Genomic DNA, 25,960 nt, shown 5'->3' with positions numbered 1-25,960 from the left:
AAAGCTTTTAGGCAAAACATCTGTTTTGTCAGAATAGTGCACACCATCCCTGGTGTTGGGGAAGGAAGCAAGTATTGGGCTGCAGCTAACTCCTTGCATAAAGGGGAAGCAGCCATTCCTCTGGGGTCAGAGTCCAGAGGATCTGGACTTTGTTCAGACTCTCCTGCCTGCAGACAGGGCATCAGGAAACATAAACACCTACCAGATAAAAGCAAAACCTAACCCCAGAGAAACAAGCCTGGATATTTACCTCCACAGATCTAACTCCGGATTAGACCTATGCAGCTCACACTGGAGCCTACCAGCAGCTACTGATGCTCATGCTATTGTGGCAGAAGGACCCTACAATTTTAAGAACTGCCTTCACAAACAGCCTAAAAATCAGACAGGAAATCAGACACAAGGAAGGATATGGGATAACAAGAGAATGCTATTTTATTGTAAGAAGAACAGGAATCTTTATACGATGGGACATACTGGAGAATGTCAGGTATGTACATAAAATAAAAGGCTGTTGCAACAAACCCAGAATATTTTGCTAATCATTGCAGAGAAATCAGCATGAAAAATTCATCATTGCAAAGTCAGCTATCCCTGTCATGTCTTGCCCAATCTGCTTGACCCAGCCTATGATAAAATAAAAGGCAAGAGATACTGGTTTCTGATGGACTTTCCCTTGAGAACCTGTTGCCAGAGGGAAAGGTCTGGTTCAACAGAGAGTATGCAGAGCTCTGCAGCTGGTGTCTACAGGTGCCCACAGGGGGTAGAGACCCCTATAGCTCTCCCTTCTGCAAGTTTCTCTCTGCCTTTCTTCTTTTCTTCACCCAACAAATACAAAAAGTGATTGTTTTGTAAGCCCAGTCTGCTGGGCTTCAGCCCCATTTCATCAAAGCTATTCAAGTGATATTGCTTATCATAAATCTGTTCATTCTAATTTCAGCTGCTCCATCTTCTATCAGCATCAAACTGGTGTCACTGAACATAGATATTGACTAACTCTGCAGTCCCTAATTTTCTTCTTCTCTTTCAGGAGCTTTCATGTGTGGGTGTTTAAAGGAAAGCATCATCCAGACTGGAGTGGAAAAGAAAAAGATGACAAGCTGGAAACACACACACACATATACACACAAATCGAGTGAGGGACCTTAAACTATAAGGATTGGCTGAGTCTTGAGCTCTGAAGGTGAGACTTGTGCAATGAACCCTTTCCACCAACTGTTCAGACTGAAGTTCACCCAGTTATATGACATTATGCTGCATCCTTTCTTCACGTCCATAACTTATCTGTCAGATCCTGATTTGCCTGGGTACAAGTAGGAGAGAGGCTGTAGCACTGGGCTGCAACCTGGAAATGTCTACCTCTTCATGGGTCCCAGCTTTTGAAGTCACCCTCCTGTTCTGCACCCAGTGCCAGCCTACTTACCTAGACATATGCTAAATGTGTAGTCTACTTTGGGGATTTCACACACTAGGACTGGATAAATTTTACAAGTCAGAGGGCAGAATGAATGTTATTTACAGTAGGTAGAGCCTTCCAGACATGCTGTCTGATGGGTAGGATAGGTGTCTTCTGCTTTCAGAGAAAGCAGCTGGAGTCAAGCCCAGAAATTTTCTGCAGTTATCATAATTCAGCTGCACTGCACACAAACCTTAAGACATTAAAATGATACAGCATTAAAATGAAAGAAGTGCAGCAGTTTCAGTTTAAATTGCACTGGGTATCATGATTTCACATTTCCTAGCTATGTGTGTGCTTTAGCTCTCATCCACAATGTACTAATAGCGACTTACCACAGATAATGCTGTTAAAAAGGAGTCAGCAAAATTGTAATATGTACCAGTCTTCTCTCCAGAAGTGAGAACTTTAGACCAGCTTTGGAAAGGTATGTGCTTCCCACTGGCTTTATGGAGAACTTTTTTGGGGGGGTTCAATGAACAGTACGCAGCCCTCAGTACGCAGCTTTCAGCTGGTCACTCCGACAGGTCATGCAGTATTGCTATTTCTTAAATCCTTATGCTCCTTGTTGTGTTTAAGAGAGGCTGCTTCCCTTCTCCAAGTGGATATATTTCAGTTGTGAGTGAACAGATTCTAGTACAAAGCAGGCTAAACTCTCCACTGCTCTGTACTTTTTTTTAACCAGTTACTTTGCTGCAAGGTGGGGATGGAAGGCTGCCAGATTCTAGTGGTAGCCTTTCACGCTCCTATGGTATAGGTTATTACAGTAGTTACAAGGCAATGAAGCTATCAGACACATATATAAACTTAGGGCTGTATGTCTATGTCAAGAACCAGTTTACCAATAGCTTGTGTTTATGCATTTGATGAAGGGTTCAAACGTACACATTGAAAGAAAAGGAAATGCAGAACTGGCAACTGCATTTGCTGTTACAAGTCACTGTGATCCTGTTCACTGCAGTGCTGCTAAGTAAATTTACACAAAGACTGTCTAACTCCAGGAGCTGGTGGCTAGCAGAAAAGTAAGAGATAGTTATCTTGATGTTATCTGTCCAACAATATTATAGAGAGAAAAGACAGATGGGCGTAGAGCCTTTAAGAAGATGCTTTATTAGCACAATATTGGACTGTTGCAATCTACAATCAGGGTACCAGAATATGCTTGGTAAGCATATTTTTGTCTTTTTAGAATGGTCAAAGATTATTTGCTCCTTGTGGTAACTTACTGAAAGGCATCTAGGAGCACAGAATACTAAATTATCAGTATAGTAAAAAGTTATGTATTATTTACAAGCACAGTGTGAGCTGTCAGGTCAGTTAAATCAATTATTCACCATTTGTTCAATTTAGCTTTGTATAAATCTTCATTTTCTCACTCAGCAAATTCCAAATTTACTACAAAGCCTTCTGCCATGTCTGTAATGAGAACAGACTGAAAAGTATAAAAAGGCAGACAGCTTACTAAATTTATAAGCAATTGCTTGAAAAGAATTATCAATGTCTACACTTTATTTTATCTGGAGTGTAATTTTTGAGCACAAATCATACATTATATATATATATTTATATGTATAATACAATATATATATATTTACATTTCAAGGAATTCAATTCCATCCGATTTTTGACTGCTACATACAGTAAGAGACATTCCTGTAAGAACTGAATGACTGAGTAGAGGAGGGATTCACGGACTTTTAAGGTCAGAAAGGACCATTACCATCTATGACTTCTTGGATCATACACACCGTAAAACTTCACACTGGAATGACTACAACAAACCTGTGACATTTGATTGAACTAGACCATTTTGGAAGAACTTTGTTTCCTCCCTAATTTGGCGATAACTTGCAGTCAGGCTAGATCCAAAGTCTGATCTGTCGCATGATGTACAACTGGAATGTATTGCTAGGAAAAGTTATTGGTATTGGAGACCTAAGGGTAGCATTGTTCAGGAAGCATGGTAACTGTGAGCTTATCTATGCACCTCAACCTTGCCCAAGAAAAAACACTCAGCAGAGACATCAAGTACAATCTCTTTTCTTACCATACCACGCCTTTTCTGACTGGACCCTGGCTTTGTCAGAGGATTGTGAAACAAACAAACTAACTAACTAAAACAAAACAAAAACAAACAAACAAACAAACAAAAAAGTATGCATGAAAACATATGATTTTTAAGTTTATTGTTTAAAGATTATCATTCATTAGCTGCACAATCGTAGCTGGCCATATATACCTTTAGTATGTTCCACCCACGAAGCAAAATGAGTTGGCTCAAACCTCATGAAACTTCAGATGTAAGGCTAGGGTTTTTTTTTGTTTGTTTGTTTGTTTTTTCCCTGCAGTGGTCATTACCTCATTGGTTTCTGTAGTGATCATTGTTTTATTCACTGAAACGTGAATAATGAGGCCTCTGGTGTAGCGAGCGAAAAATTTCTTCTCTCTTCTCTCTATACTTCTCTCCTTGTGCGTGGAATTCAGTGATGAGAAAATATTAAATCACACCACGTTTTACTGTCTATGTCCAAAATTTGAGGTGAACAGAATTCTTCAAAGAAGTAATTATAAGAAGTTCTACATTCTGCATTTTGTTTAACATCTTGTAGGATGTAGATCTACCCCCAGCTCCTTCGAACAAAACGTTTCCAGTTCTATGCACATTGAATTAGGCTTATGTAGCAGAATTGTCTTCGCTGAGCCCAATCTGCCTCATGAACTGTCCTTGTCACTGGGTACTTTGAAGGTGAGTTGCGTTACTCAGAGTGGAAATTGGAAGTGAACAGGCATTGAGCAGAAGAATTATAACACGTGGAAGACATCCCCAGAACAACAGGGCCAACCATGGCTAAAATCTGTAAGGTCTGAATTCTTGCATTTCATTCATATTTCATTCTGTTATATCCAAAAATTCAGAGAGAATGAAACAAAGCAAACCATGCAATCTCCTTTTTCATTTGGGGTTAAAGATGGATTAAAGAGGTCATCAGACTTGCCAAGTAAAGGTCACATGAATTCAGATGAAGGATGAAATATATTTTCATAGTCCTTTCATTTCTGACTATCATAATTTCTATCAGTCCTCAAGGCCTTCTACCACCCAGAATGACATATATATATATATCTGAATATGTATATATTTACATATACACATATATATATTATTGAAGCAAGGGTAATATTGTTTCTGCACAGTGAAGTGGGGATGGTTAGAGACCACCTGAATAGAAATGAGAGCCATTCAGTCTTTCTATACTAAATAGGCAGATAGTGGAAAAGGTGAGAGATGGATTGGTTACTTTTAAGGAACCAGAGTGCAGGAGGAGCTTTATGTGTTCCATAGCAAAAGAATAGCTGGAGGCAAGATGTAAATTCATACTTATCCAGGTGTTTCTGTTCATTGCCTGTCTGTCATTGTGGTTGACTGGACCGAAAGACATCATATGGGATGAGCCATTCACTACTACAGAGCAGGTTACTTTCGGTGCTACATAGTTATCACCTCCCTCTGTGACAGATCAAAACCTGGATAAGCAGTGCAAATTACAGATGGGTGTTTGGAAAATACAAATCATTATATACATATATATATATCCCATATCTTTCAATGCAGAGAATGGAAGAAGTGTTGCATATTCAAAATCCATGAGAGCCTCTACATTTTCTAGAGAAGCCTGGTATGGACAGAGAAATTTAACTTAAAGCATGGCTGCTGTTCTGTATCTTATCATGTTATTGACTTCCCATTCCCATATGAGAAATCAGTTGCTTTCTCTGTGTTTTTTGTTTTCTCATCAACGTGACAAGGACGCAATATCTCTAAAAAGATAAGGGCATAATATTAGAAGGTATTCTGAAATATCATTTAAAAATTTTAGATGTATCTGCCTTTGAACCTAAGGGTACTTGGAACAAAAACAATACTTTAGAGATACCAATAAAATATCAAAAGCCAGCCTCAGAAAAATAGCTTTATGAAATCATAAATTCTTTAAAAGCTCATCAGTTCAGTTAGTTGCTGAAGACACTTGCTCCAGAGAGGCCTCTTGCAAGATTTTGATCCCATGGAAATTAGCATGTCAAAATACGTTGCAAGTCTGACATTTTTTCCTTGTCTATCCATGCAAGAATGTAATCGAAGAAAAAACTAAATTAAACATTTATGATAGAAGCTGTTTGAAAGCTGAGATAGTAGCTAGCACTAATGTGACAGCTTTCCAGTCTGGTACCTTGCAGACAAGCTTTGTTCCTTACTGTTCTGTCTATGTTCCTCGGCTATTTAAAAAGTATTTTCATTGGGAAAACACCCCTTGTTACTTAGGCAGGAATTGATTCAATCTCTGCCACTTTTAAAAATGAGTTTTGTTTTTAAATGGCAAAATTTGCGCCATCTAAATCCTGAAGCATCTACTCAGGTGCTATGAAGCCAAGGGGTAAACTGGCCAATAACCTCAATGTTATGTACAGGAAAATTAGTTCCTCAAACTTGTCTTCAAAAATGAGAGTACCTAGCAGCTTCTGAAACCAACAGCCACCTTTCAGCTGCTTCTCTGGAGCAATACATGGTGTGTCAGTGGGAAAAGTGGTTTCCAGCACAGTGCTTCCCAGAAATAACTCAGTCCTGACTCCCATTTCAGCCTGGGTTTCATTCGTTCAAATGTCTGAAGCAATCTGGAAAAGATGACCCACATCATGACCCAACCAAAACATTGTCACCCTACAATGGTTCTTCAAATCCTGCTTTGACATCAGGCAGCTTGGTTTTGTCGCAGGTCCCAAGGAGGAAGCAGAGGGGAAAGGATATTTGTGCCAGTGCTCCCATTTGAAAGGGAGCTTCTGGTTCTCTACAGCTTTGATGAGGATGAAAAACAGTCTTGGCTATTTGGTCTGACCGTTAGGAAGTACAGAATCTAGAAAGTCTTTCTGAGCAAGGACTTGACAGACAAACAGTTAAGACTTCTTGTCTCTTCCCATCTTTTAAAGAAGAAGGGGCATCTCTAAGAGGTATGACTTTACAATTTAAAAAAAATAAAAATAAAAAATGGTCAGAGATATAATAGAAGATAAATGAACAAAAGCCCTGAACCCTGAATCATCAGGAAAGACAAACAAACATAATGGCTTTTACTGTGGGTGGTCACTGCTGAACATCCACAGCACAGTGTAGGAAATGGACCACCATCTAATACATCATGTCCTGTCCTGAGACATGGAATTCTTTGAATAATCCTGTTATTCTTTCTCACTCTGAGTTCTCTGTGGTCTCTATTAAGGCAAACTCGTGTTGTGGAGGATAAGATATTTTTCCATTAGCCACCTCTCTCCTCTAAAGGATCCTCTCAGGGCATCTGTAACTTGTCCTGCAAAGGCTGAATATATAGGCTCTGATGTCAGAGCATACCAACAGCAATGTTTAGCAACATCAAATCATCTGGCTTTATTGGTGATATTTTCCAAATAAACCCATTCAGGATAAAAATAACTTTCTTCTTTTATTTTTTTTATAATGTCAAATTAAAGGACGAGCATTGCATCAGCAGACTTTCACAACACATTAAAAATCCCAGAGAAACAATATATCATACATGAAGAGCTTCCTACCAGATTCATGCAGCTAATGAAATTCTACGCAACTTCTTCCAGGAAAATAGCTTGCGTACTCTGAAGCTATATATACAGGATTTTTACAAACTGTTCTGCATGATTCATTCAGTGCTCGGTAGATTAGATGTTATTGAATTCACATGAGTTCACGTTAAATAAATAAAATGAAACACAACAGCTGGGGCTACTCATCACTCAAGCATATGACATCCATTGCCAAACCCAAGAGAGACTCGGCAGTGTTGTAATTACCAAACTGGGTCAGTGGTGAAATAGAAAGTGGGGATTGTTAGAGCAGCAACTCCTTGGATTATCTGTGCTCAGAATGAACTATGAGAGTCTGTAGTGAATGGTAAGCGCCAATGGTCCAGGTCTGTGCATAAGGAATCACTATACCCATAATTATATTTCATCCTGTAAAATTTAATTACACAGAGAAGAGTATGATGGAGCAGCCTCATCCCACCCATTATAGTGAATTGAATGGCCTGTGTTGCAAGCACTGCACATACAGAAATCCAGCAGAGATTAGGGAGAAAAAAAGGGGGTCAAGCTGTGAGCACTGTATCTGCTTCTTATTCCTGACACTGCTTTAAACTTCCAGGGATGTCTTCCTTAATGGCTGTTCAGAGCGCAGTGCCTGACCTGTGCTTTGCCAGGGCCAGGGCAGGAGCAGAAGCAGAGGAAATGAACTAAAAAATAGGAGATATGTGACTATAGAGCAATTCTGTGTCAAGTAAAAGATGGGTCTTGAGATCAATGTGTGCTAAACATAAGTAGAACAGACTTTACTGTACGGAAAGGAGGGAGGCAACTCAAAGCCATTTTATCTGTGTTACCATAGCCTCCATAACAAAGGTCCATCCCAAGCCTATGCACCACGCTAGCTAGAAATATTAATTTGCATCAGGAGGAGTCAGGGGATCTATGTGACTAACAAGGAGCTCGGCTTATTTGACCTTTCCTAGCCTGCAGGACCAGAAACAGCTGGAGAGAAGAGAGTGGCCTTTGGCACAAGCCTTCTGCAAGACTCAAACATGGAGTTTCCACTCCGTAGCAAGGCACCTTCACCACTCGGCACCCCACCCCTGGCGTGTGCATACTCATTCTTTGTTTTGATAAGCAAATCAGTGCGCACTTTAATGTATTATACCTGGGGGAATTTAACTCGGTACGCTGTGCTGAGGTTCCAAGAGGATGTAGTTATTTTTGACGCCAGTAATTTGTGTTTTGTTTCTTTTCCAAATAGGACAAAAAAAAAGTTAGAGGCTGGATTTTTGCCTGGTTTCCCTTCAAATCAACATTTATCCCCTGCTCAGCTGACATCAGTGGAAATATCAAAAAATCTTTCTTTTGCATGCTAACAGAAATAATACGGACGTATAAAAATAAAAATAACTAAAGAAGACACAAAAGTCACTGCTTTGCTCTTTCTCTCATCCTTGTTGCTGCCCACATGAATAGCAGGTAGCTCTGCTTCACAGCCACCAAAGGATGGACATGCCTGGATCCTACCTAAGGATCTAACTCACATACTGCAATTCACAGCTTTGGCTCAGCTCTTATTCACCTGGAAGCCTCTAAAACTTCATGCATGCCTCAATTTTGACCTAGGAAGTCACCTAAAATCTGCCTTTGTACATATGGAAATGAATCTTTCTTTCTAAAGATCAGCAGTGAAAGGTCATAACCAAAATTTAAATGCTTCAGAAGTTATTCGTTTCTCACTTAAATGTTTCTTGCTCTGAAATATGAACCCCAACCAGACAGAAGTAGCGGCAACTACATTCTTGTAAGACTTGGGTGTGTGGGATGCTGAGCTTTGTAGTTGGTATGACAGAGGGATCGGAGAAGTTGGGTGACAATGTTGATATAACCAGTCTTTGATGTTTGAGTTGAAGCAGTACAGCATTAGATCATTATGGTTCAAATCAGTAGTTGATAGTTGGCATTAACAGCCATACACAGAGACACCCAGGACAATTTTTCTCCCTCCCAGACTCTTTCTTTTAACTTTTGTTAACTTACGTGCTGCTACAGTAAAGACTTGCAGCAACTCTCAGCTCTGATTTCCAGTTACTCAGCCCCTAAGAACACAGCGCTGAGGACAGGAGACTTTAGCAGGCTCTTCAGTCAAAATTTTAGAAATTTTAATAGCAAGAGAGTTTGGGGGTTCAGATGTCAAATGTTATCTGTTATACCTTTCTTGGAGAGCTATTTATAATGCAGCCAGCCAACCCAGCAGGCACAGTGGGGCAGGGCCACAGGATAGAAACAGTCCACTTTGTGCTGAGGCTGGCACTTTATAAGGCCATTACAGGTCAAGAAAGAGGGAGAAGGAGCCTCCATAAATAGCAAATGTCTCACAGCTTAAAAATCGTGACAAGTCTTTCATTTGAAACAACTGCAAGGAGGGTGCTGAGAAGACCGAAACTCTGAATATCCCTTGTTCAGCAAGCTGCCTGGCTGGGCTGGGAACGTGTTGGAGCTTGCAGTCCTGGAGTCTAACATGCTCCCTCTGTTCCTCTGTTCACTCTTCCATGATTTTATAGCTGCTTTTTATAACAAGAACACAGGCACCTTACACCGCCGGGTGTGTGCAGTAATCAGATTTTAGCTGCCGTTCCAAACTGCAGCTGGTAGTTTTAAAAAAGCTGCAACGTTTTCCTTTCAGTTTTCACTATCCCTTGAGGCTACTTCTGGCATTTTGGGACAAAAAGAAAAACAGAGCACCCAGATAAAGCATTTCTGTGTGTGTTTGCATTTTTATGGGAGAAGTACATTTGAGCCACACCCCGGAAGATTTTCACTAGAGCCAACCACTGTCCTCAGATATGGACACATACAGGCAGCATCCAGCTCTCCTACAAGACCTGCCAAGACTCATGTACCAAGCGCGAGATTCACACAGCCAAATCCTCCTCCAACAGCTACTGCTGCCTCCTGGCATCTCTGTCTGCCTCTCCTGCATTTACAGCAAAACCTCTCTTGTCCACGGCCTCTCTCCTTCTGGATCTGGTTGGCCCATCATGTGGGCTATCTGGTCTTCTCCATCTCAGCGATGGGGTCAGCTGTCCCAGCTATGGTCCTGTTCACTGACTCCTGTACTCCTCCAGTGCAAGTGCGGCGGTGATTTACTCCACCACCCACCAACCCTGGCTGGCCACCCACCCTTCAGCAAGACTTTCCCTGTGATCTGACTACAGATAGCATTACCCTGTGTGTCAAAGCCACGGTCTGTATTTGGTTGCTGGAGGTGACAGCTAGCAGTAGGTTTTTTCCATGTGTGCTGCTACTTATCCCACTTCATTTACACCAACTTTTTGCCAATTTTGTCAACTCCATTTCTGCTAGCATGAGACACAAGTATTACAGGTGAAGCTAAGTGTGTGAAGCCCTCCAAGTTCATTTGGCTGAGAATCACATCCCAAACGCTGTGCAGATCTAGGGCCAGAGGGGTGGCTCCAGCCATCAGATCTGACCTCCCGAGTGATGCAGGACATAGACATTCACGTGGGCATCCAGTCTGTGCAGCAAGCAAAAAGGCAACCATGTGGATCAGATGATTTGACCACAGGGAGGTATCAATACTGCAGCAAACAGGGGGATTCACTGTTCCCATCCCACCTGGTTCTGCCCTCTGAGACTACAGCTAATTAAGTTCAATGACCTTGGATCCAAGCAGCTGCCATAGGACACAGCCCCCAAGCCCTCAGAGTTCAAGGGGGAATTTGGGATGGCTCCTGTGTGATCCTGCTTTTGGCAGCCACTTCTGGGGGACTGGAAGGCGGCAGCAGATGAGGAAGCAAGGAGCAGGCTGGACAACTGCCTGGGGGCAAAGAAGTGCATTCCCTCATGTTGTTCCAAGCACAAATGGTAATTGCAGGATAATTTGGGTTGGATTTCAAACTGCACTAAAGCCCCTTTCTGCCACTTTGGCAACATAAGGTGACCTAGCTGAGGGGACAGAAACAGAAGATGGCCACGGCAAGGGCACAAGCAAGGAAGAGTATGTGACCCCCCTCGACGCCTGCCTAAAGGGCAGGGTCAGGATAAATATATCCAAACCCTTCTGGCTGCTGCTATCAGCCTGCAGCAAGGCAGGTTTGCTGTGTGGTCTGGGAGGACAGGTTGAGCTGCGGTCACCGCTGAGCAAGAGGTGACAGTGGCAGCGAGGAGAAGGGGCTGGGGCCCCTGCCTAGCACAGGGCAGGATGCAGTGACCCCAGATGGAGCTGATGTCGGGCAGTTTTGCTCCTAGCCCCTGTTGGGCTGGGAAAGCCTGGAGGCAGGCTGGGGGTGGAGGAAGCTGCAGCTGCAGCCTGGAGTGCTCTGGCTAATCTCTTCTCAAAGCTGCTGCGATCTGGACAGCCCCAGGCTGCCTGAGAGTAAGGGGAAGAGGAAAGGTTATAGAAAGGCCTGTGTGTCCTCTTCCTTCTTTCTTGCCCCAGTCATGGAAAGCAGACTTGGGTCTGATGGATTTCTACAGCCAGGATTTATTTCCTTAGGAGAAACTGTGGCTCTCAGCTCCATAGCATAATTTGAGAGAGAAACCATCCTTTCTCGCCCCTGCGTGCCATAGCAGAGGGGGCCGTGTATCAGGACACCCCCACACCCAACACATGGTTGGGGGCTGAGGGTAAGAGGAGACCCAAACCAGTGCTTTGGGGATACCCTGCCTAAAAAATCCTGCTACGTGTGTTTGCTCTTTTGTTTCACGACATTTAACACCGAGCACTTGAAATCTAGAGCAATTATCTTTTCCTCCTGCTTTTAAGGAGGACTTTGGCAAAGGAAAACATTAACTTTTGTCTCTTTTATTTATCCCCCTCGCCCCTCCCGCCTGCCTGGCTGTGGGTAGGAAGGAGCAGGGCGGGTGGCCCGGCGGTCCCTCGGCGGGGACATGCTGCCATCCAGCGGCTGCCGGCCACCAGCCCCGAAGATGGCGAGATCCTGGCATCCCGCTTTGCCCTTCCCTCCCCTCGGGGGATGGAGGATGCTTCTGGGTGGGAGAGGAGCAGAAATGGTTCCCCACCCGCCTCCGAGAGGGCTGTGCTGGGGTCCGGTGCCCCCCCGGGTTGTCTGTCCCCTCTGCCCCACTGCTCTTGCAGCCCCTGTCGCTCACGGTACCCCACGACCCCCCCTCCTCAGCCGCCCAGCAAAATCGTTCATGGAAAGGAGAGGAGAGCATGCCTTTCCTGCTTTGTATCCTTTTCTGCTTCTGTTTCCTGCTTCTCCTCTTTTTTTTTTTTAACCAGGGATAGACAAAAAAATGTATTTTAAAAGTTTGTTAAGAGTTTTTAAAGATCTCTAAGTGAAGCCACTTGCGGTACCCAGGGTTAACTTGCCTTTTCTGCTGATCGCCCCCAAATCACCAAGAGTTTAGCAGCTTGGATGTGGAGGTCATATACAAGGCAAGATGGTGCATTTAAGTAAAGTCCCCCGGCAATCACTGCCTAGCACAGGTTGGAATCTCCTGAAACAGAGAGTGGAATCTCTCTCCTTTGGAGATCTTCAAAAGCTGCCTGGACGGGGTGATGGGCACCCTGCTCTGGGTGTCCCTGCTTGAGCTGGGTGGGACTAGGTGGCCTCCGGAGGGTCCTGCCAGGCTCAGACATTCTGGGATTCTGCAAATGTTCATCTACAACCACTCTTTCCTCTGTGCATCTCCTACAGAATGGAGGTCACTGCATGGGACAAACTTGCCAGTACTTGACACCATGCTATCACATAGACCCCAGCATTTGGGATGATGCTTCCAGCTCAGGTATCTCTACCTCATCATACTCTCTACCACTCAATCCAGCACTTTGTCCTTCCCCCTCTTCACTTTGTCCCTTAGGTGTGCCTATCTGTTTTATTTTCATAGAGGTTCCTTCCTGAATCCAGGTCACCAAGTAATTGTACTACAAGCAGTGCCAGCATGAAGAGACAAGAGGATGTGTCAAGGCAGGAAACAAACCCTATCCCAAGACACACGGTGTCAGGTCACCTACAGGATGCGTGCACTACATTGGCTTACACAGCAGCTCTCAGGGCAGTACAGAATAGTGCCCTGAAACAGGGCTCTTAAGTACGGGGACTTTCAAAATAGCAGGCATCCAGCAAAACAGCTCAGCACCTACAGCTATATCCAAATTCATGATCCAACTTGCTGTCTAACTGAGTGTGACATAGGAGGAAATGTCATATTGCCCCTCTGGGAATACATGAGGTGTTGTCTTATCTGTGAGGAAGTATGAGGCAAGAGTCAAACAGATCAGGTGTTGCATCCAGCGCAAGAGGCCTGACAGTCCTGCATAACACAAAAGGTGTTGACTTTACCTGTAATTGTATATACACATGAAAACACTCATTTCTGATGGCCAAGACAAAAAAAAAAAAAAAAACAACTCCCACAAAGCGTCAGTAACTGATGTCAGGGATTTTGTATGACTAATGGAAAGGTCTTTATTTCCCCATCTGTGAACTCTAAATGCTTTGCATACTAGCAGGATTGAACGTGGAGAGAGTGACAAGCCATAACTGCTGCATAACTCCAGCTGATACACCAGAGATGCTGGTTGCTCCCATCCTATGCAGCTGGGCACGTGTGTAGATCGGGGATGAAAACAGAGCATTTCTCACCTAGCCAGAGTGAAAAACCCAAACCCAGGCCCAGACTAACTAATCTACTGAGTAATCAACCCAGTACAACACAAAGAAAAGGAAGAGGATTGAGGGGGGAAAGGGGAGGATGGGGCAAGGGCATTTGGGGCCATCAGTTGCTCTGTGGGCATGATGGTATTTCATGGAGTGGAATTTGCCGGAGGCGAGCTGCACTCATTCCAAATTCCAGATGGGTATCGTATAGCTGTATGCAGGAGGAATGCTCCACAGTGCAGGAAATTGTACCTTATTTTTCAAACCCTTCAGCAGGAAGGAACCTTGACTGCCTCCTCTGAAGGACTCAGTTGTCCAAACACTGGGTTTCCCTGGGTTAAAGGACTCATTGAGCTCTAGTCTGCAACTGTCTTTTTGGTTTGTATTTTCCTTTGCTTTTCAGTGCCTGGTGATGAGAGGTTTTGAGGTCTAGGACTAAGGACTCACAGGCAGTTCGAAATGCGATGCAGCTTCATATGGAGAAATTTCAGCTAAATGGAATTATGGTTTATCCTTTTTTTGATGAGAGCCCTGCTACTGTCCTGCCCATACTGCCCTGCTCCACAGGATTCTAGAGCTTTCCATACAGCACAACCCATTGACCCTTAGGGCTCCCAAATGAGAGAGGAAGACTGAGGCCACAGGAGGAGTATGTTCACGGTGGCTAAATTACACTCATCATCCCACAGAAGTTGTCATATCTGTCCTGACCTCCCCACTCTGAGCAGAGCAGGGTTTTAAGGGAGAAAGTGAGTAATGCCTTGAAGCAAGCAGAGATTTGGTGGGGTCATTTTTCTTTACCATCAATGCTGATGCGAATGAAAAAACAACAGCTTAAGTGTCTCCTCACCATCTGATCCTTGAGCACATTCACAGTAATAAATGGAGACCTCTAACCCCCTTGAATTCAAAAGGAAGAATGCAGGCTGTAGGATTTCAGCAGCTTACAGGTGGGTGATAATTCTCCTATAACTTCTGCTCATTCTCAAATGCATTTATCAAAAAATTTGCCAGGGCCAGTTCTGTCAGTTTTTTCTCTCTGTGGAACAGCATTGTCACACTGAGGAACAAGAGAACAGGACACCCTACGCCACCTCAGAAGAACAAAGGGAGGGGGCTGCTTCAACACCATTTTTTTCTCCTCCAACTAGTTTTACTGGGCTACTGAAGGGCCTGGTGATCAAAAGAGAAGTTAATTCTCTGGGTTTATGTGAAAAATCACCTCCCTCTGCTACATCCCTCCCTCTGCCTCTCCCCTCCTCTTCTGTGCATCTGAAGCTGTTCGCAAGCCCTTTCCACCCCACTTAATCCCCCCTCCTCTTCTCATGGTAAAATCAACCCTCCACGCTAGGCTTCAGCTGTTTTTTGGAGCTTGTCTGTTCACATCACTGAGCAAGGGATGAAGTAATGAAAATTACAAGCTGTGGAAATTTGATCTCTCTATTCTGTAATTACTGTTCTCTGAAATCTGAGAATATATATTTACTTTAATATTCTTGCAGAGGAGGGGAAGTTTCCCCAAGGCGTAAAGCAAAGAGAGAGCTAGGAAGAAGGAATAGCATGAACCCATTTGTACTTGATTAAATGCTATATACAGTAGTGAGTGGATCTTGCCTTTAAGGCTGACACAAAATCAAAGCATTCAATGCACGTTGGTATTTAGAAGCAGTCAACACTTCCTCTTTGCAACATACATTTGTATACAGTAATTGGAAGGTGAGGAGTCATAATCTTCTCCAGCTACTCCAACACATAATTGCCAGTATCATGAAACTACTATTTCACGATAAGATACAGGCATTTTGCTTAAAAGCATTGAACTTGGCATCTTGTGAACACAGTAAGAATCATAAATGTCTTTAAAAATATATAAAGAATAAAGTGAAATAAATTCACTTTGTTGGTCTTGAAGTTATCACAAAAGCTGGAAAATATGAGAAGAATAAGACTTCACAGTTCTAAATCTGAAATAACTAAAAGATCTACTAGAATTTGTTTTAAATTTGTCTAGAACCTTTCAAAATGCCACAGCGTTGGGAAAGCAATTTGGCATTGGCTATGTCAATATTATTGTTGTTACAGTGTTTCCTAAAAAGCTCCAAACACAACTGACGTGGTAGGTTATTTCAAAAAGTAGTCAGCTTCTGCCCTGAAGTAAAGTATCATCTATGGGTTAGCTTTACTGTTCAGATAAAACCATGGAATAAAGCTAACCCATAGGACTAAAGGACTAAACAATCTCTGGCCTTCAACAGCTTAAACCTTTAATGTTTTTCTTTGCTGGCCCTCCAAAACCTGTAAAGAAAAAGGCCCAGCAGTTGCCTTTCCAGAAACGTGTGATTTTCCTTTCTCATAACGTTCTTCCACATGTCTCCATAGTGTCTGTTGTCTTCCTGGCTCTATTGTCTCGGATTCCTTCACGGAGAAAAAAATTAGCTTACAAAATTGCATAAACAAACAAACAAAAAGTTAAAAACTGTCTTGTGTGAACTATTTCAGAGCTATCTGAATGCCAATGCCTTTTTTTAAATCATGATCTGATCTAGTCCAAGAGTCATTGCCTTCATCCACTATACATATTATAATAAATATAATTCTTGCTGAAATATCAGTTGAGTAACAACAAAAGTCTGGCAGCTGAGTAGGCTTCAGAAAGTCAGCCAAATCAACCTCCCAAGGTTTTCTCTATTTTTTTTGTTCCTCCAGAAAAAGTATGTCATAGAGTCATATCTCTCAGAATTTCAGAATTAGGCTTTTAAGCCCTATTCTTCCTGGTAATGTGGTATCCCAGAAGCATGAGAATCAAAACAGGAAGCACTTTAGAGCATAAAAGTTTCTGCTGAGTACAAGTTTCTGATCATCAGCTAAGAGTGGCTGATGTATTTCAGGAACAAGACAATTGTTCAAGCTGTTCTATACTCCTGTTAACTTTCTGCTTGGGGTACTAGGAGGAGTAGGGGCCTGAACAGGTTCTGTCTATCCTGTGTAACTCATTATCTTCATAAGTGCTGGGAAGATTAGAATAATGTTATAAGGAGAAAATCTTATTTTTCCCCACAGATTATTAATTATATCAAAGAAGAACCTGCTATCCCACCATGTTTTCTCTCACTGTTATCATGAACATTGATGGACCTAGCCAAGTAATTAATACAAGCAGTTGACTTTATGTCATGTTTTGTTTGTTACCTGAAAAAAATGTACCTGTCAGCAGTGTGCTGTTCCTAGAGGATACAGATTTTGCTAGAGCTTTTGCTTTTATAACCTTCTGCTGCTATTGAGAAGAAAACGTTTCTAAGTTTTATTAATAAATGTTTTACAGACCAAAAGTGGTGGCAGTCTAAACAATCTTGGAAGCATTCTGCCTAGCATAAATTTGCCCCCTCAAATTGTTGCTGGAAATGTGTCCAATCTAACTACTAAATGCAACATCTAAACATTTATAAAGTAAACTTTTAAAGATTTTAATTGTCTAGACAACAAAGTTGTAAAAAAGAAAAAAAATCTTCTTCCAATATTCTGGCTTGCCTATATTTGAAAGATTTTTTATACACTGTGCTTAAACACAATTATCGTGCCTCACCCTATCCTCTTCCACCCCAGAACAGGAAACAAACCCTTTTAAATTCAGTATGCTTCTGTCAGTCTGTGGGAGCATCCCTCTAGTTTGAGTTACTAAAATCTATCATTCATTTCTTAAAAGCTGGATGTGTAAGCTCCCTGTCTTCCATGTAGACAAAACAAACACATTTAGAAAGAGGTTTTTGTCACCAGTCTTAGCTCAGAAAATCTCTAGAGAGTCTAGATGACTAACAAACTAGATGTCTAACTTGCAGATGGCTTAAATAAGGTGAGATAAGTCACATCATAAGAGTTTCTTAGATGTCTTTATGTCTTATAACTAAATCCAAGCTAGGTTATAACCACCTCTAAACATACGACTTTTTAACAGTTCAAATAATTCTTTCTGTTAAGAGTAATACAAGACACTGTCTTCATGTATCTAGCAATTTTTTTCTTTTTTCTTTTTTATTTTTACAGCCATGGACTGATGGAACCATTTTTCCTAGAATTTTCATCTTTCTGAAGTTCTGCTGTTGTACACAATAACAGTAAGTCAATGAAATTCAGACCATCCAAAAGCCTCCAAGGATTTTGCTTTCACTGACTAATCCACAGTTAGAATATCTGAAACAATATAGTGAAGAAGTTGGTTATAAACATCTTACTACATCCTCCTGCCACTCCAGCTGCATCCAATATAAAGTCAGAAGATACATGGGTAAAAGCTTTAGGCCACTTTTCCAACAGTCTTTTTTTCTGACAGAAGCTAGATGACAATACAAGTTAAAGCCAATGCCACTGCAAGTTCTTCCTTGCTTTAGGGAAGCTCTTTCCAGATTAACTAGAATTGCTCTTTACTGTATATTCCAGTACTTAGGCAGATATCCTCTCCTCCACAAAGATCTAGGGTACATTAAAAACACAAGTCATTCCAGTCAATGGGATCAATGACACAGCAACTAAAACTACATTAAGTAGGGCCTTGATACAATAAACTATGACAACTCAGAAAGGAGTTGTTTGATTTTATTGGGACATTGATCTGTGAAATAAAGTTTCTCTAAGTTATCTACTGTAATAGTTTCTAACAGCTACTTTAGAGACATTGCAATGATTTTTGGGTCAGTGATCTAAAAAAAAAAAATCACTGAATTTTAACCTTGGAAGAATATCCTTTAGTCATAAACTTGTATCAGAAAGGTATATTTAGTGGATTACCTTTAGCTATACTTGTTACTTTCCTTGAACTTACCCGCGTTTTGGTCAAATAGTTCTCTGTCCTTTTTTAACAGAGAATATTCTTCAAATACCAGTCTATAGTTTTGGTCATCCTTCTTCATGAGGTCTAATATCTTAAACCTAGCTGTATAATCAGAGCTAATTGTCAAGACTCCTATTATTTGGAAAAAAAAAAAAGTTAGGAATCTATACAGGGTAATTCATTCCACCTGCTTTATCCATGATGGGCTGAATTGCTTTCTGGAATTGGATTTCTTAAAAAAAAATAAAGGGGTGGGGGGAAGGTGAGGGGTGATAAGTACTATCTTAGACTGAATGCTTGCTTTTATATCTTTGCTTGCTTTTATCTCTTTATAGTCCTTCAATCTATTAACTCATAGCCTCAGCTGTAACTTTGGGCTGTGAGTCATTGCCCTATTGCCCTCAACTGCATATTAAGGTGCTTATCTAAACCATCAAGTTGCCTTGTAGCTTGGTACACTGTTTCTCAGTCTACTATGCAATCAATGAAGTCAACGCAATGCTTACAACATATTTCAGAAAGCCAGATTCCACGTCTTTTGCTGAATCACATAGTATATTCATTGTATTATTGTGGATTCACTTTCTTAGCTAGCAACTCTGTTTATGACAATGGAGCTGATCTGCATCATCAGGATGGATTTTGCAAGCTAGGTTACACACCATGGTGACCAGGACTTTGGTACAAATGAATTGCAATGACTTGGATGATAACCCATAGCTGCTTGAAACGCAGACAACTCTGTTTAGGTGATGAAGTCAAAAGAGTAAGAGCAGAGGTCCTATATTTTGTCACAGTTTCACAGGTGAGTAAGGGAAAGGCTGCACAGCGGCATTTGTCTTTCCTCCCTTCTTCCTTTCTCCAATAAACACCAAGCATATCTCTTACTTGTAGCTGGTGGCACATTCCCATAGATGCAGGCACATTCCCAGGGGCTTGCTGAAGCAATAACGTGGTGTGCATTCAGGAATGTACCTGCATTTATTGATCAGTGGGCACCAGAGCAATGAGGAAGAGCTGAGACAGTTAAATGCAAGAGGAAAACTCAGTTAAATGCAAGACGAAAACCTGCCCATTGGTTGTGCTGACATGACACAAGCAATGAGTAATAACACCTTGCTCATAGCAAGAGGTGAACTTTAAAAAAAATAAATAAACTTTGCTCCATACGTTACACCATAATCATTACCACAGAAGTTATTTTTCATTCTGAGTTGTGTAAGGCATTCAGAAAGAAGGTATAAAAGTCCGACTGGAAAGGAAACTTGCATGATAAATGGTTAGAAATAGCACAAGTGTTTCCTACAGACCAGCTAGTTCATGCCTGTGTGACTATGATGATAAATGCTCACTTGTTTACATACTACAGGAAGGATGATAATATCCTCAGATGAATATCCATTATTTCATTGTCTTTGTCAAAAAAGGATTAAACTTTTCCAACCATTTAGTTGTTCTACCACCTCCCTGAGAAAAAGCAAATGCTTTCCGATGAAAGATCCTACAACACAACTAGGATCCAAACACCCAGTATCTGATAGCATCCTACTATATCCTAGGTAATGTGTCCCATTTCTGCACAGAATGATATATAAGCTTCTGAGAAAGAGAGTTTAGCAAAGTAGTTATGTGGAGCAGAACCGGTGGGTCTCTAGACATAAAGAATATGACATAGGATTCATGACTGAACTCTTCTCTCTCTGTGATAACAAAAATAAATCTAGAGAGAATTCCAGCCAATCACTACAAACTATAATAGAGTCGCTTCACTGAACTGAATTATCTTAGAGTTACTTTCATACATACAAGACCACAAAACTAAGATCTTTGTGTAAGCCTTATCCTCATGCCTTCTCCGCTGTTCACTTGTTGGAGGACAATATTACAAATGCAGGGGTATACACTGCAAATAGAAATATACACTCAAAAGAAATATTGAAGCAGAAAGGGTGATAATCTGGTGAGAGAGGGGCATTTAATCATGGTGAATCAAAAAGAGTTGTGCAAGCAGTCTTTTAGAGTGCCTCAAATTCAGGCTAGAAATAGAAATGCAGCAACCAGCAACATCCACAGAAAAAGAGCACCTGGACAACCTGTACCCATATAGCTATACATATATTTAATTCAGAGAGGTTATTATTCTTGTTTTATTGTTGCTATTGTATTACAAGAGTGCCTACATATTTCCTCTGAGATCTGTGCACAACTGTTAGATGCTGCATAAATAGGATAAAGGAGTCCCTGCTGAAGTCAACAGAAAGATGCTTCGAGAGAGTGTAGATCAGGCCACAGATGTCCTAAAATTTGCCAGGCTGTAGCTATTAATAAGCTATTCCTTTCCATCTCTCAATTCAAAATCACATGGGGGGAATTAACAAACAAAAATACCAGTACAAGGCTTAACATGATGCAAAAGATCTCCTGCTAGAAAAGATGGTGCGAAAAGGAGGACAAAGGTGTATCCTACAATGAGTGGTGTTAGGACAGATGCTGCTCTTTAGTTTAATGTATTAAACAGCCTGTGGAGCATCCATTTAGCCAGCAAGGTCACTCCATCTTTGAATGCATGTCAGCTCAGACTTGGGAGAATTGGTTGGTTAAATCTCCGTGTACTCTTGTACTAATAATGTAAACATTCTCCACCCTCAAAACAACCCCCAATGTTTGTCTTTATCATCTTCATATAAATGTCAAACACTATTTGCTTACATTTGCATAGAGCCTCTGTACTTGTCACTATGATTAAAGATCTGGTATCACAGCTGCACAGCACAACCTGAGGGGGAAGAAAGAAGAGTCAGTCTTTTCCTCTCAGGCAGAAAATGTTGTGGAATTGCTAGCACGTTGGATAGGTACACTCATTCTGGGGAAAGAAGAGAAACTGCATTCATCAGAATGAATAGCAGTAACAAAAGTTAAATGATAAACTATATTTAATACCCAAGGCTAGGAATCTGCATGTCCTTTTCTTTTCTCTGCCACTGACTGATTTTGTAATTAGGCAAGTCACTTCATCCTCCTGCCCAGTGTTTCCCCTTCCACAATTTATTTTAATCTGTAAAGATCTTGATGTTTTCCAAGAAAGTTTTGCCTCCTGTTCTATTTTTATACTGCACCTAGCACAAAGTGACAGCAGTCATTGTTTAAGCTTCTATTTACTGCAATAATAAATGATCTAGATGGTTATTTAGAAAAGGAAGTTAAGATGCTTGTGGGAATAGATCGGTAATTAGGAAGGATATGAATACCTTTTGTAAAGAATAGCATAGAAGCTTCAGGATACCTTTGAATTTCTCCATAAGGTCACTGAGTAGCAAAGGGAAGCTTATCCTAAAGCCTGCTAAGTTTCCCTTGCTTCTGGAAACACTCAGAAAGACAGTATCAGACAGCCCCAAAACAGCTGATCTAGGCCTTCCATCACTCAGTGTTTTGACAATCTCCATGTTATTTGACAGTCTGCAAGTTATTGCTAATAACTTGCATTTATATAGAGTTTCTTATCAGTAGACTTCAAGTGCTTCCCATTCTCCACTTAATACTTGAATACCCTGAGGCTCAGACAGCTCGTATGGGGGACTCTGGCAGTGTCCACATTCCCAGCCAGTTAGTAAAGCTAAGGCTTCTTTCTTTAAGTTAGCTCTCTCTGGACACCTACTTGCAGCATCCTCAAAGTGCCTCTGTCTCCTGTTATATCTGTGGGACTTTAAAGGAATGGGATTCAGCCATGATGATCTTTGAAATTTGCTGAGCTACCAAACAGAGTGGTTCCTTTGCTTTTAACTTCCTTGGGAAACTCAAGTGACTTCAGGGTGGAGAGCTGTATGCAAATGTTCTGACCTTCACTGCTTTATGTTTGTGTTAGCATCATCTCTCTTTCCCCTTAAGTACCCAGATTTGCATAATGTTATTCAGGTTTCTCCATTAGCTCTTTATATTCTGCACATCCACCTAGTGGCTGCCCAGCTCTAAATGCCCCGTGGTCATTCCTCAAGATTTTTGCATTGGTAAAGTTTCCTGCACAGTTTTCTTGCACTCAAGTGGCCAAGCACTTCTGTTAGCAAATGTTGTACATGGGGTGTGCCTCTGGGGAACTCCTCTAGAGAAAATAAAAGTGCTCCACATCAGGCTATCAGTTCTTGCCAGAGTTTTAATCTGTGATTGAGCACAAATCTGACAGCACTGTGGCTGCTGTGGAACAGTTATCCCACTATATCCAATCAACCTCCACAATAACTGATAGGATCTTTTCTCATTTGACTGTATCCACCTAAAACTTAGCTCTCTGGTCTCAGCTGATCCATTAGGTTGCTTTGACAGCAAACAAACAGAAAGCTTTCTGTGGGTTAATCTTCCCATCTGTCTTTGACACCAAAATTGGATGTACATGTAATTAAATACTTCAGGATCTCTGTATTCTTGAAGACAAGCAGCACATAAGAGGCCATGTGCCAACTCTAACAAGCTCCAGAACATCATGGCTGAATCTAAAACATACCTAGGTCTGATGTGGAAAATCAAGTCCCAGTGCCTGGGTGAATACCTTGGTTTTCCTTCATGGACTTGTGTTGGTGTAGCCCTGGAGTCCAGAAGGGCCTTGGCTGTCTTGGAGCTGTGCAGCCTGGCCTCTGCTTGAAGACCAAGCCCCACCAGGGAAGAAGTGCTCCTCACCCTAGATTTCATGGCACAGTTATTCTCAGGACAAGAGATCCCTGTAGCCTCCAGGCTAGAAGTTATTTTGGAGCTGATATATTTATTCATGCTTCCTGTTGAAGCTGGCCCACTGCATGGAAGAGAATTCAAGACTCTTGGGTGAGGTAAAGGAAGCAGAAATAAGCCTGGCTCTGCAGCCTGTGAGATCACTTACTTGGCAGAGGAGTCCTGTGTTCCAGTCTTTTCCTTTAGGGATTATTCATGCTTCTTCGTCAGTGAAGTATTCAATGTAAAATGCATAGACAAACGCATGGAGCAAACTCTGTAGTCCAGGAGTCACCACCTAGGCATATGCACTAGTCACTGTGCCAAGCATTGCAATACCTAAGTCCCCTCTAGGGGCTAGTCTGCATTTTATATTACATAAGAAGCCCTTTCATTAGTGGATAAACAGAGTCAGCCAGTCACAAAAGAAGATGCTTCAACAGAAGGACCCACCCTATAGGCCCCATGATAGAGGAATATTTGGTCCCAGGGGCACCTTCACGTGCTCAGTGTCACGGCACCCATCCCTTGTGTGCCTCTTGCTGCCATGAGTTAAGGCTCAGTCCCCCTCCTGTGATGGAGTTTTCTCTGACAAGCCAACAGGAGATGGCCTCAGCACAATCAGCCTGACCGCTGGAACTGTCAGTCCAGCAAAAATCTTTCTCAATGAGATCGTTGTACCATATTAGATGAGAATTTTTGGCTTATTCTCGAGGTTCGTGAATACTAATCATTTGCTAATTGTCTGTCTCTCTGATGGAATGCCAGACTCTGCCAAGAGGCATTGCTCTAGGCACTGCTTTCTACTTAATATGAAAACTCAAGGCCAAATCTGCTCCTGATAGATTCCCTATGGAAATATATTGGTTTTAATGAGATTGTGTTGCTTGTGAATCAAGAAAGATTTTGGCTTTGAAATCCTGATTCTATTGATTCATAAACTAATAACTATAAAGGATCATTAAGCCATTCTAGGCCATAGCAATTACTCAGCAAAGAAAATAAACTTGCTGGAAGTGCTGATGTTGATCTGGATATACTTTGGAAATATATGCCAGTTAAGGAAAAACAGATTGGCATACAGTGCTCTTTGAACAGAATCCCTGGGCAAACAAACCAGTGTGGTTACCCAGAGCAGCAGAGCTGTGGCAAAGAGGGGCTTAGCATCTCAGGATCGAGGAGATCTTCCTTGTCCTAAGTTAGTAGTGGGGCTCACCCACTCAGGATTACCTACACTGCAGTCACACACTCTCTACCAATGGGCAGCATGCTGAATTACTTTTGCCTCGCTGTGCCATACCAGTGTCTCAGCATCTCCACTCCCTGGTTACTTCAATTTGCCATGTGGTGTTCCTTCCTTAAAAAGCACTTCCTTCCCCAGCTTTTCCTTTGAAACCAGAGGCAGAAGTTGCAAGTGTCTGTACATATGGCTTCACTTTTCTAGTCCCTTACTGAACAGCTGAAGGCTGATAACTTCTCACATCTTAATTTAGGTGAGAAGCTTTTTGCTGGAGACAGTGACCTTTACTTCTCTGAAAATACTATTCACAATTATGCTGCTGTCTAAATAATGTCTGTGGTTATATTGAGGTGAACTAGGCACCTCGTAAATAATTCCACTAAATTCCATTACTGCTGAAACAAAGAAGAGTGAAACTTATTTACGGGAGAGATTTTCAATTTGAGACACTGCCTCATATATTCTCCTTTCTTCTCCTGCCCCACAGTATTAGGAGAGATATAGCTTTAAGAGGGAAAATTTAAAAAGAAAGAGAGGGAGGGAGGGAGGGAGGGAGGGAAGGAAGGAGGGAGAGAGGAGAGAAGAGAGTGAGTGAGAGGAAGAAAGAAGGAAGGAAGGAAGGAAGGAAGGAAGGAAGGAAGGAAGGAAGGAAGGAAGGAAGGAAGGAAGGAAGGAAGGAAAGAGAAAGAAAGAGAGAAAGAGAGAGAGAGCGAGAGAAAGAGAGCGAGAGAAAGAGAAAGAGAAAGAGAAAGAGAAAGAGAAAGAGAAAGAGAAAAGAGAAAGAGAAAGAGAAAGAGAAAGAGAAAGAGAAAGAGAAAGAGAAAGAGAAAGAGAAAGAGAAAGAGAAAGAGAAAGAGAAAGAGAAAGAGAAAGAGAAAGAGAAAGAGAAAGAGAAAGAGAAAGAGAAAGAGAAAGAGAAAGAGAAAGAGAAAGAGAAAGAGAAAGAGAGAGAGAGAGAGAGAAAGAAAGAAAGAAAGAAAGAAAGAAAGAAAGAGAAAGAAAGAAAGAAAGAAAGAAAGAAAGAAAGAAAGAAAGAAAGAAAGAAAGAAAGAAAAAGAAAGAAAGAAAAAGAAAGAAAGAACTTTCTGAAAATATCCTAACGTTCAGGAATATGCATTCAAGAACAGTCCGGATAAAGCCCTGAGCAATTAAATCTGACCTTGTAGGTGACCCTGCTTTAAGCAGGAGATTAGCCTAGATCCAACCTGAATTTTCCTGTGATCAGGTGACCTGGTGATTCCTGGGTAACTTCTGTCTGGGAAGGCTTGTTATGTAGTCCATTTTAACATTACATTCATTGGTCCCTTGATCTTACTTCTCCAAAATTATACTCCCTGCTCCGTAGAATTACTGTTTGTTGATAACTGCAAGAAATCATTATTGAGGGAGTGTCCAGTCCACATAGCTGAATTGTTCTGATTCTGTCCAATACAGAAGAATGTGCTCCATATACACAAGTTAATTTACAGTGTGAGAACAGTAGCGACCAGGTGGTATTG

General features: G+C 41.6%; 1 long non-coding RNA gene across 1 annotated transcript; it reads left to right on the top strand.

The window, feature by feature from the left end:
* Window positions 1-161: 161 nt before the first annotated feature.
* On the top strand, window positions 162-8,475 carry LOC125180123 (uncharacterized). The gene is made up of 3 exons (XR_007158406.2): window positions 162-490; window positions 1,031-1,183; window positions 8,310-8,475. It is a non-coding gene; the product is annotated as an uncharacterized lncRNA (long non-coding RNA).
* Window positions 8,476-25,960: the final 17,485 nt, after the last annotated feature.

Source organism: Anser cygnoides, chromosome 2 (assembly GCF_040182565.1).
Source record: "Anser cygnoides isolate HZ-2024a breed goose chromosome 2, Taihu_goose_T2T_genome, whole genome shotgun sequence".
NCBI classification, from domain to species: Eukaryota; Metazoa; Chordata; class Aves; order Anseriformes; family Anatidae; genus Anser; species Anser cygnoides.
The sequence above is the reverse complement of the archived record's forward strand: the minus strand, read 5'-3'. Positions and strand labels throughout refer to the sequence as shown.